The sequence below is a fragment of the Marmota marmota genome, unplaced genomic scaffold, assembly GCF_001458135.2.
Source record: "Marmota marmota marmota unplaced genomic scaffold, marMar, whole genome shotgun sequence".
NCBI classification, from domain to species: domain Eukaryota; kingdom Metazoa; phylum Chordata; class Mammalia; order Rodentia; family Sciuridae; genus Marmota; species Marmota marmota.
Genome location: NW_026000076.1, coordinates 2,193,923 through 2,213,289, shown reverse-complemented (window position 1 = coordinate 2,213,289; position 19,367 = coordinate 2,193,923). Strand labels below are relative to the sequence as shown.

The window sequence follows — 19,367 nt, the reverse complement described above, 5'->3', positions numbered from 1 at the left end:
TTTTTTTTTTTTTTTTTTTTTTTTTGTACCTTTTCCCTCCTCTGTTCATCTCTTACCTGTTGATGTCCCCCAGGGTCTGCACATGGTTCCCTGTTCATTTTACTTTATACACAATCCTTATGTATCAGACTTAGAATGATTTCCAATACTAAACACATGCAGAAAATTCATAAACTGTGTGATCTGCTTCTTTCTCCCAAGTACAAGAACTGCATATCCAACTAACTTCTAGTTCCTAAATTCAATTTCTCAAAAAACAAACTTAAATTTCTCCACTCTGAATTTGTTCTACCCTAAATACATCTAAGCACCACCTTTTTGTTCCAGATGAGAAAAATGGAAGGATATTTCCTATCTTTATCTCTGTCTTATCATCCATATCCAATTATTTACTAAGTATTCTCCAGTCCATTGGTTCTCAAACTTGATTGAGCATTTAAATTACATAGTTAAAAAATAATCCCAAAGATTCTGAATAAATTTGCCTCAGAGTTTTTCAAGAATCTCTAGGTGATGTTAACATGCAAACCAGTTGGAGCAGTAAGGCTCTAATCTACTTCCCAAATATCTCTTGCAAATGTTTTTGACTCTCTACCACAACTGTCTCAGTTTAGCTCTTCACCATTGCTCATCTTGATTACAACAAAAGCTTTCTTATGGGCGGTCCCATCTCTGAATTCACTTATGCAATCTACCAGATCCTCCTAAAGAGACAAGTAGACTCTAATCACAATGTGCTTCCAATTCAATTTCCTAATAAAATATGTCTCTTTAATAGGCTATGCAAGACCACAATGCAAAGTTTACTCTGACCACAATGAATGACTTTGCTTCTGGAATGTAATATGCATTCTGCATTCTCTTGACCAAGTATCTATTCCTTTGGTCTGAATAATAGGGAATGGTTTCTGCACTGTAGGAGCATATGTATAATAAAGGAGACACACATAAACTGGATACAAGAATAATTACACTCACACTAACCATAGCATAGTGATCACAAAAAGGCAAGGATGATTATGCTTACCTGTGTGAATCAGGGAAGACACCAAACATACATAAGTGACACAAATGATTCTGAAATCACCTATGGCTATCTTCTATTTGAAATTGATTAGCAAAAAAGAAAAAAAAAAAGAAAGAAGGAAGGAAAAGGGATCCAGCCCCCTGACTGTTTTAGGACTTCTTTTCTGAGATCCTTTGGTATCCTCTGTATTTCTCTGTTATACTATTTGTTATGTTTAATTTTGTTTACATATTTTTTAAAAGATGACTTTGGTTCTGGGATGGGGTGGGGGTTTATATCTATACACCTCTAACATCTAGTAACATACCTTGTCTGTAGTTGGGACTTAAAAAATTCTTGACCTCAAAGGAGTACTAAATTAGGTAGCTGAGAAGGGATTGCAAGGAGTGAACACTTTTATTACAAATTTCAATATCTAAATATAATTCTTTTTCTACATTACAAAGATGAAAGGACAGACAGGAGTGCAAGGTAAGGGGTTTGAGAATCTCATATAATATATAGTTTAATTTATATCAAAGAATAATAACTCACTATAGTTGTTGCTATATTTGTGCTTGAATACACATTTTCATATACATTATCTCCTTTATTTCCCACAATAACCATGAATTAGGGACCCTGTTACTAAGAATTTCCCACAATAACCATGAATTAGAGACCCCTTTACTAAGGATAATGAGGCATAGATAATTTAAGTTACTTTACAAGGGTCAAATTAATCAATGGCAGAGGCAGGGATTAAGCTCGTATCTTTTGATTCCTAGTTCTTCTCTACTATATCATGACTATGCCATATTGATTTCCTATCCTTTCAATTTACATTACAGATTCTAGCAGATCTTGCATCCCCAAACCTCTTGTGGTAAGTTGAAAAGCGGAGTTTGCTCCCTGTACCCAAGCCCTTTTCCAGCTACTGTCACCAAGAAGCAGTTTATTTACCCAACCCTTGGGTTGGGCTGCCTTTGTGAGTTGTTTTAACCAATAGAACGTGACAGAATTGATGTATGCCAGTGCCAAATCAAGGCTTCAAGAGATTTGGGACTCATCTGCTTATTCTCTTTAAATCCTACTTAGCCATGCAAACAAACTCACCAAGGCTACTGGGAGACCACGTGGCACAGAGATGAGTCATCCAGTCCCAGTTCCAACCTGCCTAGGACTTGATTATACATGCAGCAAGACAACCTGAGACCAGAAGATCCTTGTGACTGAGCCCAGTTAAGCAAATTATTACTGTGAATAAATTAATAGTTGTTTCATTCCTAAACTTGTTTTTTGTTTGTTTGTTATGCAGCAAAAGCTAGCTGATGCTTCTTTCAGTAAATACAGCAGTAAGAACGAACACAATTTACATGTGCTAAGCACTGCAGGTAGCATTTCACATTCTTTCCAATCTTTAGAACAACTCAGCAGAGAAATTATTAGCTCCCTTTTACAGACAGGGAAGAAAAATATATTTCAAGATTTAAAATAACTGTTCACAGTTGTATGCTAATAAGAATACAAATAAAACTTGAATTAACTGAGTATAATACTTTGGCTTTGAATAATTATTTTTGTGCTTTTTAATCATACATTTACAGAAAACATGGATTTACTTTTAAAGATGGTGAATTTTATTCAATATATGCCAATTTTTATTATGCCGATTCTTAGAGGCTGACCTCATTCATATGTTCTTAACCAATGGGTCATTTCACAGTAGATATGTGAATAGCATTTAAGCACAGGCAGATGGATATGCCTAGGAAATCATAAATCAGAGGTAAGAATTAGTAACTGAGATCCTGAAAGAAGACACTGTCTCCTAACCACAAGGACTAAAGATAGCCCAGTGATGGACCTTCATCATCTGACCTCAAGTCATCATTCTGCCCCTTATCTTGACACTTCAAACTGAACCCCCTACAGATACTTCCTACCATGTGTACTTTAAGGCTTCCATTCTTTACCCCATTCCGGTCCTTCTTGTACCACCCTACCATACCTACAGTATGTCTCCTATCCACTCTTCCAGGTCTAACTCATAGCTAACTTATACCATACCACTCTCAATAATCTTGGAGACAGAGTCTTTAATCCACTGGGTATCACAGTGTGGCACGTCTCCCTCTACTCCGTTCTTGTCACAGTGTTTTGCATAGATAGGTGTTTATTTGTTCCATATATTCCCTTATTCCACTCAATGGGAGAATCTTAATTTTTGTTCACATTTGGTTTCTTATCATTTGGTTCAACATTGCCTATTACTTTGTGTACATGTGATCAATGTCTACAGAAGGAAGGATAGGCTGTTGGTATTATTTTTTAACTCTCTGCTTCATGCCTATGAAGACTATAGTACTTGCTGCAGTCAACATTGCATATATGATACTACCAAGGAGAATACATAGTAACACACACAGATGACCATAACTCTTCTCTCTCTCTCTCTCTCTCTCTCTCTCTCTCTCTCTCTCNGGGTCGGGCTCCAAATTCCTCAATAGGACACCCATAGCACAAGAGTTAATAACAAGAATCGACAAATGGGACTTACTCAAACTAAAAAGTTTTTTCTCAGCAAGAGAAACAATAAGAGAGGTAAATAGGGAGCCTACATCATGAGAACAAATTTTTACTCCTCACACTTCAGATAGAGCCCTAATATCCTAGTTGTCTCTCTTTTGAACGGATATTAATTATTCATTCAATTTCTTTAATAGATATAGGTCTATTAATATTGTTTATTTATTTGTAGGTGAATTTTTGCTTTCAAAAAATTGGTTCACTGCATGCAGGTTATCAAATTTGTAGACATACAGTTCTTCAAAGTATTCTCTTATTGCCATTTTGATGTTTGTGGGCTCTGTAGTGGTGTGCCGTCTTTGAATTCTATTATTACTAATTTTGGTCCTCTCTTTTTCTTTTTCCTTATTAGAGGTTTATTAATTTTATTGACCTCTTCAAGAACTGGTTTTGGTTTCTCTGATTTTCTCTATTGATTTCCACTTTCCTGTCACTGATATCTGCCATAATTATTGCTGATTTCTTCTCCTATTCCTTAAATTTTCTTTTTCTAATTTCCTATGGTATAAATGTAGATTATTAATTTTTTTCTTTTCTAATATATACATGCAATGCTATAAGTTTCCCTCTAGACACTGCTTTTACTACATCCCACAAATTTTGATAAGTTGTTTTTTTAAATTTTCATTTAGTTTACAATATTATCTAATTTCTTCTGAGAGTTCTTTTTAAACCTGTGTCTTACTTAGAGAGGTGTTCTTTAATCTCCATTAAAGTATCTTGGGTTTTCCAGTTATTATTCTGTTACTGCTATCTAATTTATTTCCATTGTGGTCTGATAGAAGACGCTCTATAATTTTTAGTTTTTTAAATTGTAATGTGTGTTTTATAGCTAAGAATATGTTCTAATTTGGTAAATGTTCCATGTGTACTTGAGAAGAATGTATATTCTGCTGTTGTTGGATAAAGTAGTCTGAAGATGTCAAATTATATACAGCTGATTGATGGTGAAGTTGAGTTCAACTATGTTCTCACTGATTTTTTCCTGCTAGGTCTGTCCATTTCCAACAGATAAGTGTTGGAAGTCTCCAACTATGAAGGTGGATTCGTCTATTTCTCTCTGTTGTTCTACTGGTTTTTGCTTCGCAGTTTGATGTTCTGTTGTTAGTTGCATACATATCAAGGATTGTTACAATCAATTCTTGGAGAATCGATTCATTTCTTATGCAATGTCTTTTTCTGTTTCTGATAACTTTCTTTGTCTTGATGCCTGGAAGGTCTGAAATTAATGCAGTTCTTTTGCTTTCTTTAGTATTAGCATGGTATATTTTTGTCTATTCATTTATTTTTAACCTAGGAGTGTTTTTACATTGAAAGTGGTTTCTAGTATGCAACACATAGCTAACATGCTATGCAACACAAAGCAACACTTGCTTTTTGATTCACTCTGCTAACCTCCATCTTTAAATTGGTGCATTTAGATCCTTGATGTTCAAAGTGATTAATGATAGAGCTAGTAAATGTCAACCATATGTGTTTCTGTTTTCTATTTCTTGTCCTTGTTCTTTGTGCTACTTTTGGCTTCTACATTTTTCCCCCTGCTTTTTGTGATTTTAACTGAGCATTTTATGATTTCACTTTCTTTACTTTCTTAACATGATCAACTGTGTTATTTTCTGTTTTGTGTATTTTCGGAGTTTCCCTAGAATTTGCAATATACATTTACAATTAATCCAAGTCCACTGTCAAATAATATTAAATCACTTCATGGTTTCTATATAATAACAAAATAATTATTAAAATAATTATTTAATTTTATATAATAACAAAAATATATGAATTCTATAATAACAAAATAATTCTAATTCTCCCTCCTTCCATTATATTGTTGCTATTGTTTCCTTTATATATTGGCATATATGTGCATATACACATATACACATACATATAATAAGCCCAATCAAATACATTGTTGTGATTATTTTGAACAAACTGTCATAGTCAAACAACTGAAAATTAAAAAATTAAAAGGTCTTATTTTACCTTCAGTTCTTCTTCTTCTTTTAATGCAAATTCTCTCAATATTTGTCTGTCAAAGTGTTTTTTTCTCCACTTTTGAAAGATAATTTATGAAGAATTAGACACTGGTGGGGTTTTTTTGTTGTTGTTGTTCTCTCAATACTCTATAAATTATTTTGCTCTACCTTCTTCTTACTTATATTTTTTAGAAGTTGGATGTAACTCATCTTTGTTCCTCTACAGGTAGGGTGTTTTCCTTCTGGCTTCTTTTATGATTTCTTAATCTTTGATTTTTTTTTCTTTAAATTATATGCCTGTGTGTAGTTTCTTGAAGCATTTATCCAGCTTCATAGTCTCTGAGATTTCTGGGTCTGTGGTTTGGTATATAATATTAATTTGGTAAAAGTTTCAGTCACTATTGTTTCAAATAACTATTATCTTCCTTCCTTTCTCTTTCTGCTATTCCCAGTGTGCACATTTACACTGTAGTTGTCCCACAGTCCTTGGATCATCTATTCTGTTTTGTTTTTAAATTGTCCTTTTTGCTTTTCTATTTTCAAAGTCTCTGTTGATATAGCCACAATCCCAGACATTCTTTTCTCAATTGTGACCACATACTAATAAGCTCTTCAAGGCCTTCTTCATGTCTGCTCTGAGTTTTCTTTTCTGTTTTTCCTTAAGATATGTCCCTCTGCTTATATTGCCCATCTCTTCCTGAATGCTACTTTATCCAATAGAGTCCTTAGTATTAATCATAGTTGTTTTAAATTCCAGTCTGATAATTTCAACATTTTTGCCATGTCTGATATGTACTTTATTTCTTTAAATAGTATTTTTTTTTAACTGATAGCCAGACATGATGTACCACATAAAAGGAACTTCTGTAAACAGACCTTTAGTAATGTGACCATGAGATGTGGGGAAGGAGAAGCAGTTTCAGTCCTGTGATGAAGTCTTGTTTTCTTGGTGATCCCAGTCCCCTGAACTGCAGGGGTTTCTGACTTTTCTTTCTCTTAGCTCAGGTGAGACAGGATGACTAGATTGGTCTGGAGTTAGGTGTTTCCCTTCTCTCCACAGGGACAAATAGTATGGGCTGATATTGGGCATTTCCTTCCCCCCATATACATTAGTCTCTGATAACAATCTCCAGCCAGTTAGATTCTGGTTGACTAGTTTCTCTTGTGAGCTGCTCTTTTAAGAACAGAGTGGCTGGGTGCAGTGGTGCTCCCCTGTAATCCCAGCAACTTGGGAGGCTAAGGCAGGAGGATTGCTAGTTTGGCACCTTAGTGAGACCCTATCTCAAAATAAGATAAAAGGGCTGGGGGTTGGTGTGGCTAAGTGGTAAATTGCCCCTGGATTCAACCTCCAGAAAAAGAAGGAAAAGAAGAAGAAGAAAACAGTGCCATATTCAAGCTCTATTTTCCTTTTCATGGCATTTTCTATTATGTCACTTCCTTATTAAATGTATTTGTATTTATTGTCTTTCTCTCTCTCTGCAGTTGGGATGGAAGCACCACTAGAGTAAGAAAGCATGCTAATATGCAGCAGATGCCCAATAAATACGTCTTAAATGAATATCTGAATACTGACATACCATTTAAATGTCTTCCTGAATAAGCTACCTGATCTATAAAATGGGAATAATTTGGTTAGTTGTACTTATTTCATAGAGATTGTTTTGGGAATTGCATTATATACAAATGACTTTTCAATGAAATTCAGTTATTATTTTTCTAACTAAGATAACTGTCATATTTAGGTTTGCCTTTTTTCTACATTTTGAAATAACAGAATACTTTGGTTTAAACATCCATAGATAATACTTAAATATATGTCATTTTAAAGAACAGAAAGAATCATTTTTAATCATCTTTTTATGTTCTATGTTCTTTTGTTTTAGTACTGGGACTTGAACCCAAGGGCATTTAACCACTGAGCCACATCTCCAGCCCTTTTTAATTTTTATTTTGACACAGGGTCTCACTAGGTAGCTTACAGCCTCACTATGTTGTTGAGGCTGCCTTTGAACCTGCAATCCTTCTGCCTCAGCCTCCTGAGCAGCTGGGAGTACAAAATGCACCATGACTCACGGTCATCTTTATATGTTCTATTGATTCTTCTGTAGTGTCATGTTGTAAGCATATTATATTTGTAAATTAATGCAGTTTAAAATGATGTCGATCTGCAGAAGAGAATTTTGTAGATAGATTCACATTGTATAGATAATTTAAAGCTATTTTAGACTAAGTTAAACTGTGAGGAAATCCAATTAGATCTAATACACACTTTTATTAAATTGTTTCTTTGTCTACAAATTTTCTAAGGATAATTACCCCAGACATTTGAACCTTCCTGATGTGGAAAGACCCATAGGGAGACACTATTGCAAACAGATGTTGCTTTAAGAGTAGAATACTAAGCTGGGACCCTTTGCAATGTTGGGCAAGGAAAGCACAAATAGTGGGGTTTAAATTAGGAGTTATTCCCTTTACCCGAGAAGAATAAAAGTCACACATTCTATACCACAAACCTAAAGCTTCTTTTCCAACTCAGGGTCTGTATGAGACAGGATTTCCACTGCTCCTGCACTTCTACAGGTACTTGTTCACTGCCTCTCTACCCATGAAATCATCTCCTTCAGCATTATATCTTCAGTGCCCATCCTGAGCCAGGCACAGAGAAGGAGCTGAGTAAAACCATGTGGATGACAAAAATCAATGATCCTGTGCACTCCTCCTGAACAAATGAAACATCTTCACTTTTTTTCTGCTCTCCTTCCTCTCTCTTCATCATCTCTGAGCTCCACCATAATTTCCCTCACCTCTATCAGACTTTCTGTACAAGGAAGTTTTTCTATTTTATAGACTCACTCCCACCTCCCATTTGAGCTGTTAATCCTGCTAACAATGGGACCTTTGTCAAACAACAATAGGAAAACAAAACGAAACAAAACAAAAAAACCCTTCCTACCATAATTCTCTTTTCAGAGTAAAGATTAACAATACTAAGATAATAAAACCTATGTTTTATCATGTAGTAAATGCAATCCCAGCAATTCAGGAGGCTGAAGCAGAGGAAGGAAGTTGGAGACCAGCCTCAGCAATTTAGCAAGACACTGTCTCAAAAAATAAAAAGGACTGGGGTTGTAACTTGGTGGTAGAGCAACCCTAGGTTTGATCCTCAATACCACTAAAAAAAAAAAAAAAAAAGGAGTCAAGCAAAGATATAAAGATATCACCTACATGTTGTAATCATCTTAGGGTTTCATTTATTACAAATTTTGGTTCAAAATATTTCTTGGCAAAGTGATTTACAATAGAAATAATGACAGGACCTTTTTCAAAGTGATTGGAATCTTTCTGGTATAAACTTTTACAGCATAATGAATGTGTTGGCATTTGTTCCTTATTTGCATACTATAAAAATAAAACACAGTGTATAAGAAATCTCTGTTAAATTCACATTACCTGTTAAATCGAGATACTCGGAAAGCAATGTTATCTAATTAAAATAAAGAAATAGTATTCAATTCATAATTTTATGTATATGTATATATTTCTGAAACATTACATATACACTAATATTTACTATACTTGTATATACTTCATTAAACCTCCTGAGGGAAAATGAGCCTCAAATTTATTTAGTCTAATTAATCATTTCATACAATTTTTCTAATATGATGTGTTGGACTATCACCAATGCGTTTTCAGGTTTTATTAAAGGGGGACCCGAAAAGACCTTCTCAGAGTTTAAAACTTGATTCTTTTTCACAAGGATATATTGAGAGCCCAAAAATAAAAAAAAAACACTTTGGTCTCTTAAACAATCCTTTTCTTACCATTCATACTTCCCAGCTTGATGCTGTAGTACCCAGATGTTGACATCAATGCTATTTTTAAGGAACAATGAGGTATCTTTTGTAATCTTTTCTCTCCCTTCTCTCACATATAATTACATGATCTTTGCAACTTTCAAAACAAAAATCAGAAAAGTAGCCTTTCAAAATGAAGTAGTTGTATGGCTGGGATGTGTAGTCCTCTAAATTAAGAGTAGAATATGCATTTTTCCTACTATCTAAGATTTGCCAACTTGAAGATTTGCTTAAAAATAAATTTATAAGTATGTATTTGTCTTAAGAATTATTGTGTAAAGGTAAACAAAATAAGAGTTGGAAAGGAATACAAGATGGAAATTAAATACTGTTTTTATAATTGTTATATATTCTCAAACATGATTATAAAACTATAACACTGTTTTTTTAAATTAATTATAACAATGTAAACACAATATTGAGAATAATAATTCTAATTTTATTTAAGAGGCAGATTCTGGTTCAGAACCTTTTGAATTATTTACAATCACCTCCAATTGGTCTATCATTCATTGAAAGAGCAGAAAGGTGTCCTTTCCCTACCCACCCCCAAACACGTCATCCTGGTAAAATACCATAAAGCCTATGATAAGGATTTACTCTCAGATGCAGCCTATGTCCCCTCATGTCCCATAAATTCTTCTAATGCATTTTCACATGCATGATGGTGAATGCCTATTCAGTGAGCAGGTTTACCATATGCGTCATTTTTCAATGACCAAGAACAAAGGGCAGATGATCCCTGGCCTTGCACTGGGGGGAAAAAAAGTATAAAAGCAAAACAAAAACCTCTTACATTTTTACCAAACAAAAGAATGCATGCAGATTGTAAAGACTGAGTGGAAGCTTCTTCAGGCACCATGCTGTTCTTTCTTGAGACAAATGTTCAATGAGGGACAGAGAGGAAGAAAAGGAGATACAAATATAGCAGACCTTGTATGACCCAATTCATCGGCTTCCTAGTAAAGCACCATCACTACAGGATAGCACAAAATATTGTCTTCGTATACTTTGAAAGTGATGGGGGATTTTCGCTGTTTATTTAGAGCAAATTTACAATATAATAGGTAGGTACTGTCAAGAGATTCTTTTCTTTGCCCACTGGTGGTATTCTTAGTCATGGCTCTTAAATCAGACTAAGCAATTTCTTCTCCTCTTTTCTGTAAATATATTTTAATAACTTGAGCTATTATTTCTCATTAGATACTAGTCAGGCAACCCAGAGAGATTGACTGCAATTGCTAAATGCATAACATATCCCAAATTATAGATAAGTAATATATATGTATACTTTCCCCTCAACCAACTACCCAATTAACCCCACTCTCAAATAGCCACCAAGAAGTTCTAATTACTCAGCAAAAAGAAATAAAACAAAAACCAAAACAAAGAAAAACAAAACAAAACAAAAATACAAATTAAAATAAAGTTGGGAGGGAAAATATTACTATGAAAATTTAACCTTAAATATTTGTCCTGTCTAAGCTAATGCTTTTTTTTCAATTGTAATTTTTTTTATAATTAGTCTAGTTAGTTACCATCCTTGATTGATTAGATAAGTAATTCTGTTAAAAGATTCACTGTATCAAAATACATTAGTAGCAAAACAGTTGTAGATGCCCTTAAGCTCAATAGATGGGATATTATACCTATCTTAGACTTTGGTCTTAAAGAAATCCCAGTGAAATATAAGTTCAAAGCAAATTAGTTACTACATTTCAAAATATTAAAGGACTTGTACAGGTTTGGCCTGCTGTTGGTTTCATGGTGCCATTTTTTCGGATATGCATCAGAAAAGAATCAAAGTGGAAAATTAACTTGGCTTTTAAACTATCAGTACAAGATGCTCAACTGCTAAAAAATAACATAGCCTTAATAGAGTTCATTCTTGTCATATGGAATTACTCTGCTCCACTCCACTTCTTACTTACTTCTTACTTATTTGTGGAAGTGCTTATGTTCTCCATTGAACTGTCTGTAACTGTGAAATTTCAAGAGTCATGTCTAAGCGCAAATATTTTAGTTTGCAGCCTATGTCTTACTGAGCTTCCTAGCAGTGAGCAAGATGTCCTTTGGCCGGCTTTGCTTTTAGTCTGGTTTGAAGAATCAGCTTCTTCTGATCTATTCATCCTAAATAATTTTGACAGTGAATGTGTGTGTTTACCCTGTAACACTACTGCTTGGATAGGTATGGTTTTTATAAAATAATGACATTTTTACTAATAGTTAATTTTATGTTTGTACTGTCTGTACAACTTTACACTCCTTTGTTGAGGAGGACTCTTTCTTATATGCTTTGTTTTCCTATACATGGTATCTTATACATATTAGCTGTACTCCTAAATAGTAGGTATGGCAATTACTCAATAGCACCTGTCTTACTATCAAAAAGATGAAAGAAATGATAAGCAAGAGCAATTCAATAATCTGATGCATAAGAACCCTTGATTTTCTGTTCCTATTTTGTCAGAATATGGTATTAAACCACTTTTTTTTTTGTCAAGAAAAACAGGTCTCGTATAGGTTCCTTTACAAAGAGGGCAATCTAATTCCTTACAGCCCTGAAAAGACTTCACACTGTGTCATTCCATTTACCTACAAGTAATAAATTCACATGAGTGAGCTTTTCATTCATGCAATGTGGTGCAGAAACTTGTCTTGTCAATAGTTCACGTAGAGCAATAATTTAGGATAGGTGAAGAAAATGCATTCAGTGACTGCATGGGACAAATTCTTCCAGAATCAATGACTGAGGATATGCTTTACTCTCCAATTTTCCTTTATCAATTATATATCAAATGTTTGGATTGCCCTCATTTGTAACTATTTTGTTTTGGCTCCAAGGTATACAGCAACAACATTCCAACAGAACAGGCCCTAGAACTCTTTGAAGCTCCTGACATATCACTTCTCTTGAAGCACTTCTGTGGTCGTCAGCAGCTGGCATTGCCCGTGGAAGAAAGCTTCACATTATATTTAGTGAGACAGAAAAAAAAAATTCTAACTGGAAATCATTAGGGATCCATGACCTATAAAGCTATTTGCAAACACAACAAAATTTTAAATAAATGGCAACATATGGCTTCACTCATAAGTGGGCTGACAGGATTAATCTACTCCCTCTGTAATACCCCAAACTCCAAGGTTCTCCTCAAGCCCCCATGAGTTCAGCTCTGGCTTTATCTCTAACCTAAAGGATTTCTTTTTAACCATTAGTTCTCAGCATTTATTCTCAAATGTAATATAGACACACAATTAATTTTATTTTTTAAATTTCTTTAGTTGTATATGGACACAATTTATTTTGTTTATTTACTTTTATGTGGTGCTGAGGATAGAGCCCAGTGCCTCATACATGGTAGGCAAGCGCTCTACCACTTAGCTACAACCCCAACCCTATAATTAGTTTTCTAAGAAGTATATGGAAAGAGTGAAAGCAAGGTATAGTGACTACTGTCTCTTTTGTTTGCTTACTGTTTCACTACTGCTAAGAAACATGCTTTCCTAAATGCTACAAGAGAAGTGATATAATGTGGTGAAAGAGCATGTATTTCCATATTCAGTAGCTGGGGACCCTGGGTAAGTTTCATGATCTCTTAAGTAAGTTACTATAGCTCTCTGAGTCTGTCCCCTCCTCATCTGTAACATGGTTTGGTGAGAGCTGTCTTACTGAAATGTTGAGTTTCTAAAGGATTTCTAATTATTTGTCTATTTGTATCTCTCTCTATTGTTACCTCTAAGCCTATCTCCATTGCTACTTCTATATCTCTCTTTTTAAGTGATCAACATAAAGTACTCAACAAATCTTAGTTAGTTCCTTTGCCTCTATAATTTTCTAAAGTTATTGTGTATTTCTTGTATTCATATGCTAAATCAAATATGTAAATTTCAATTTCAACAAATAACACACTACAATATATACCTTTGGACAGCAGAATTGTTAGCTGAATGATTGAAGGAAATATAATAAATACATTTCTATTAAACAAAGTTACTCATAGTGAGTAGGATATTCTTTAAATAGACATATTGTATTGCCTGGAACACTTGAGTTTGATTTTATTTTACTCTGTTGTTTTCACTTCAATTTTTTTCAATATTGAAATACAAATATACTTCTTATTAAAAGCTACCTAGAACATCAAATCCCATGCAATAAGAGTGTTAACCATTGTACACCCTGTCATGTCTCTGAGAAGCAAAGGAATTATCTTGTTATCAATTTAATAATGGAACATTGAAGTAAATGATGCCATCCACTGACACCAGTAACACTGTCTCTCTGGGGAAATTCATGTCTGTGAGAACTGTCAATCTAGATGGATACGGACATATTAAACATACTCCCTTCAATCCATAAATCTACCCTTTCTTGGCTGCCTTAATAAAAAGATTCCTCATTCTGATAAAGACAAGCTATGGAGAATATCTTGACATTACTGATCCATAATCCATTTACTTTTTTTAATCTGGAAAGGCTTAGTAAATAATTTAATAAATTTTCTCCTTTTTTTTCCTTCAGCATAACTTACATGTAAAGATATTTCTGATGTTTTAATGAATGAAGTATTAATAACTGTAGGGAGATATGGGAAGTGGCTATACTGTATGTATTTCTGCTGTCTGCTTTGGGAAGCGTTCTGTCAAACACAGTTGGTATCATTGTTTTTCATGAAAATTACCTCTATTTCTAATTAGATGGATATAAAATGATTCCTTACATTAAAAGTATTCATTTTTCCCCAAGAGAAGATATGACAAGAATAGTACAAATTATAAATATTAATATATTAATCAAATATATAGCAATAGAAAATAATGAAAATCTTCCCAGGACAAAAAATTCATTATATAACAAGAAGAAAGCAAGAAAAAATTCAGTTCCATTATTAGTATAGTACATGTTAGTATCTTAGATTGCTGGATTGTTGGTGCAGATTAAATGGCATTAAGAGACAAATATTTTAGCTAAATTCTAGAAGGGATGACACTCACTCAAAGGACTGAAAAAAAGAATAGTGTGTTACCTTTGTATCACTGTGTCCAAAATACCTGACATAAAGATATGGAGGAAAGATTTATTGTGACTTATGGTTTCAGAGGTTTTGGCTTTGGGCTTGAGGTGAGGCAGAACAGCATGGCAGAAGGGTGTGGCAAAAGAAACCTGCTCAGCTTAAGGCAGCTAGGAAGCAGAGAAAGAGAGTAAGGGGCCCAGAACAAGAAATACTCTTCCAGAACATGTCCCCAGTGATCTATATCCTCCAAGGAGGCCACAACTTGGGTTTCCACCACCACCCAGTATCCATTCAGCTATCAATGGATTAATCCACTGGTGAGGTCAAAGTTTTCCTAATACATCACTTACAAAAGCCCCACCTCTGAACATTGCTGCATTTGGGAGCTAAGCCTTCAACACATGAACTTTTGAGGGACATTCCAGATCCAAATCATAACAAAAACAGAAATAATAAAAGTAAACCAAAATTTTAAGGTAGGTGTAGGGATTCTAAAAAAGGTTCTTGAAACTATCAATTGATTTTTAAATTTTATTCCCCTGAATCCCATCCCAGACAATGATATTTGTAAAGACAGGTCCACTTGTCATGAGATCATTAGCCTTCTTCTCATGCAATTGCTTTCTAGACCCCTTCAACTGGATATAATGAGCACCAACAAATCCATGAATCCAAAATCAAACTCATTATCCCCTTCCACACATCTTTATCTCTTGTTGCATTTTAGCTTTAGTGAATAGACCCATCAAGTGCATAGTGACTCACAGTCATTCTTTAATAGTTTCTTCCCCTTATGCCAAGTAAGCCCTGGTCATGCCACTTGAACAGTCCCCATCTCTAACAATTTCAACTCCTGCTGCACTCTAAACACCATTCCTCTTCTTCTCCATTGCCCTATTTATAAATAGGTCAGGTCCTCTTCCTAGAGATTTGTTACCTAATAGCTACGTAAGATACATTATGGCTTTAGTTATACAAGAATATATAGTTATACAAGAATCCTGTGAAATAAGTGCAATATTCTCACTTTAAATATATTTTTTAAAATTAGAAGTAATTTTTATTAAAGATTATATAATGAAACAGGTTTAAAAATGCAATATGACAAAGTAAGGATCTATCTCTAACCCACCATATGCCTCCAGGACCATTCTACAAACGTGAACACTGTTAATGTTGTTAATCTCTATGAAATATATTTTTATGCTCAAGGTAAGACCCTATCTCAAAATAAAAAATAAAAAGTGTTGGGGAGGTGGGTCAGCGAGTAAGTACTTGAACCCCTGTCATTACCAACCCACATACATATTTTATGCAAATAAGATAATATTATATTGCAACTTAAAACTTTATTCCAAAATTTTCCTCGAAATTTGCAACTTGAACTTTATTCGAAAACTTGTGAAGTCATTTTCTATAGGAATAAATTTTTCCTGTTTTGTTATCATTAAAATATATCAAAATAAACATTTTCTACACATGCATTAGAGATTATATCTATTGAGTAAAAATCTTAATTATTGAGTTTTGGGGGACCACATTTTTAGTGCTATGGTCAAACTTTTCTGTAGAAAGGGTACACAGATTTATATCCTCAGTAACAGCATATGAAAATACATATTTATTTCCCCCTACTCTTTTATGCTCATCAGATTCCTGGAGGGAACAGACAGCAAACTCAATTTTTGATTATTTGAGTAAAGATTAATAAGAGGACTGCTTAAAAGCTGTAGGCTTGTGTAGGAAAACTGCAAGGGAAAGTGGAGGACTCTGCAGGAGCCAGATCACCACAAGATATGAAAAAGGAGGTGAGAAAGAGTAAAATCCTGACAATCTCTCAGTCACTCATATCAGTTATAGGAAATATTTTTACATTATTATATTATGATATTAGAATAAGCACCAATATTCGAATGTGGTACCCACAGCCACTTCACAGTGATGCTGCATGGTGGCAGGCCCTTCCTTTTCAATCTCTCTGATATACGCTGACTAAGTCCAATTAAAAGCTAGAGGGCAAGTGTCTTTTAGATACACACACTATGGAAGAGACAAAAGTGATCTGAGAAGCTCTCTGAAGATGTTGCGCACACCTTGCATTTTTCCAGAATAAAAACCAAAATGAATCTATGTATAAGATGCAACTTACGGATGTCTTACCCTGCCACGCAGTTTTCTAATATATAATTCCTTGCTAATGGTTTTTGTTGTCTCCATTCTTGCTCTCCCTTCCATCAAGTTTCTGCAGGGCCCCTCAGGGATGTTCCCAACATGCAAGTGGGAGCATATATTCTTTCTGCATATATGTAGTTCTCTATTTCTCAGGAGTAAAATTGAAACTCCGATGCAAGTATGAATGGCCATTGCTAATTTGGCCCTATTGTCTAGGGTTATATCTCCAACCCTCATTCCCACTATGCTGCCATTTATATTTGTCACTCAAGTAGTACTGAGCCATTTATAGTTTCCATTTGCAAGATACTCCCTCATACTTACACGGGCTGTGTGTCACTCCACCTCTGCCAGCTCCTCCTCTGGCTACATGGTAAAATTCTCATAATTTTTCAAAGTAATGCTCAAAAGCCCCCTCCTCAGGAAGTTCCTAAGCCATTGTGGCAAGCAGGCACTTTGTACTCTCAATTCCTATGTGACATTGTGTATTTCTCACCTGCTCATGGTAGTCTGGATCTGCTTGCTTGCTTCTCTCTCCCTTTAGATTGTGAGCAATGTGACAGAAGGCATTTATTGCTTGACCACTTTACTTATCTCTGGCTTCAACACCCAACATGGACTGATGTTTGATGGACTAAGGATCAGAGGTGGCATCTCTGCTGGCATGTGTACTTGGTAAAGCCCCTTAATTTTTCCAAGTTTCTTGATTGTGAAATGGATGCAGTAATAGTCTTAAGGATTTGGCAGATATTAACTCTTTTAACACTCGCAATAACTTTAAGAGTTATTATTTGTCCATACCTCAGCACTGTCTAGAATAACAATACTCAGGTCATTGTATTAGCTCCAGAATATTACGTAAGCCACCTAAGACCTTGTTTCCAAGAGTTAGAAAAGGACTGTTTACATAAAAACCCACTAGACTTCCCTAAAGAAATGTGAAAACATTTTTGACATCATACTAGCACTCCTTAACGAATCAACTTTAAGATTTCTGAGCAAAGAACAGAAACAAGTGGTTGCCCAAATTCTAGGTAACTCAGAAACAGGGTTTTTGTTATTGTTGTTGTGTTTTCTTTTTTGTTTTTTGATTTTTGGGGGGTTAGTTTTTGTTTATTGCCTAATCCACAGCAAACAAGAGTATCTACAAGAGTGTACAGCAAGACAGTTGATAATAAATATTTGTTAGAAGAAAGTAGGTGCCTTGATTTGGGACACAAACTGCTTATCAGTGTGGACCATACTGTGGCCTGAGTAAGATCCAGGCCCCTCGCCTTGGTGCCAACAGGAGATTATTGCAATTCTTCGGAAAGTTGGAAATACGCATTTCAAAGAGCAAGGCAACTCTGAGGGTTTTAAAGACTATTATCTCCAGGGTAATTTTCTCCTTCTGCTTTGAAGATCCCATCCATGCCAATACCAGTAGGAAGAATGTTTCCAAGAACAGAAGGAGGAAGAACTGCTGACAGGTGATATCCTGAAACACTTAGAGTTTAAGAGTAGGATGGGTACAACTCCAGCCCCTCAGGACAAGAGAAAAAAGACAGAATAGGAGCACTGGGGTAGGAGTTAATCCTGTCTGCTGGGGCAGAGTAAAATATCCCTGAGATTGCTATTAATTCCTACACCTTGTGTTTCCTCTGGGAGAAAGAGATAGGGTATTATCCTAACCAATAATAATAAGTAGAATTATGAATAAACATTAAAGAAAAAGAAAAGCCCAGACAGTCTCTTAGTCACTTATACTGAAGGTATAAAGTATTTTTATATTATTATACTGTATTATAAAATTATCACAAATATCAATATTTGAAAGTGAAATTGTTTACAGTCTAAAATGGGTACATTTCAAACAAAATAGTACATTTATTATTTAGTTTTATAATGAAAGGGAAGCACTTTCATAATATGATTAGCCCTTATGATGGAAATAACTGAAGAAGGCTTCAGAGGACAAATGACTTTGAATTAGGGAGGGTAGGTCACATTTGCAGACTTCCTCTAATAATATGTACACTGCTATCTAGAGACTGATAGGTTGACCTAGGAGAATACCATGACTACAGAAAACTGAAGGAGAAGTGAAGCACAGTAAATCTTATTGAAATTTACTTTTCTGATCTAAATTACAGATATCTTAATTTTTCCATGATGCTATTAAATCACTGGCATTTTCCCAGTTTCTGCAGGTCACAATAGAGACTCTAAGCACAGGACAGGATAGCATGTCTCTGTAATGAGCAATTAGTATGTGCTGGAATTCAAGTAGGTTTGGCACACATAGTATTCAAGTGATCAGATGTGATCATAGCATACTTGAAGCTCAAAGCTTAGTGGAGGAGAGGAACATTCAAAAAACCTAACAAAGTGATGTATCACTACAAAATGTGATAAGTGCTAGAAAAATGTTGCTATGAAAAGTAAATGAGTGACTGGATGAAGAAAAAAACAAATTAACGAATAAAGAGTTAATATAGCTCACTATTTCAGGGAATGCCCCCACAGAGAAGTGATATGAGAGTGGATAAATGACAGATGAGTTGAAATTTGTTGGGTGAAGAATGACTCAGGTCCAAGTACAGGGAATATCACACATCAAGGTGTGATAAAGTGAAAACTAGGTATGTTCAGATACATGTTAAAAAGCAAGCATTGCAGGGCTGAGTATGTAGTTCAGTTGGTAGAATGTTTGCCTCACATGCAAAAGGTCCTGGGTTCAATTCCAGTACCACCAAAAAAAAAAAAAAAAAAG

At 34.8% G+C, this 19,367-nt stretch overlaps 1 protein-coding gene and 1 long non-coding RNA gene across 2 annotated transcripts in view; one reads left to right on the top strand and one right to left on the bottom strand.

Moving 5' to 3' along the window:
- The window catches only part of LOC125620135, a 6,934-nt gene extending 4,557 nt beyond the window's left edge, over nt 1-2,377 (top strand). Inside the window, exons 2-3 of the long non-coding RNA XR_007351721.1 lie at nt 1,858-1,892; nt 2,105-2,377. This is a non-coding gene — a long non-coding RNA (uncharacterized LOC125620135). The remainder of the gene's footprint in view (nt 1-1,857; nt 1,893-2,104) is intronic.
- Dpyd (dihydropyrimidine dehydrogenase) overlaps nt 1-19,367 on the bottom strand; it is a 761,982-nt gene that overhangs the window by 279,909 nt on the left and 462,706 nt on the right. The window lies entirely within an intron of this gene.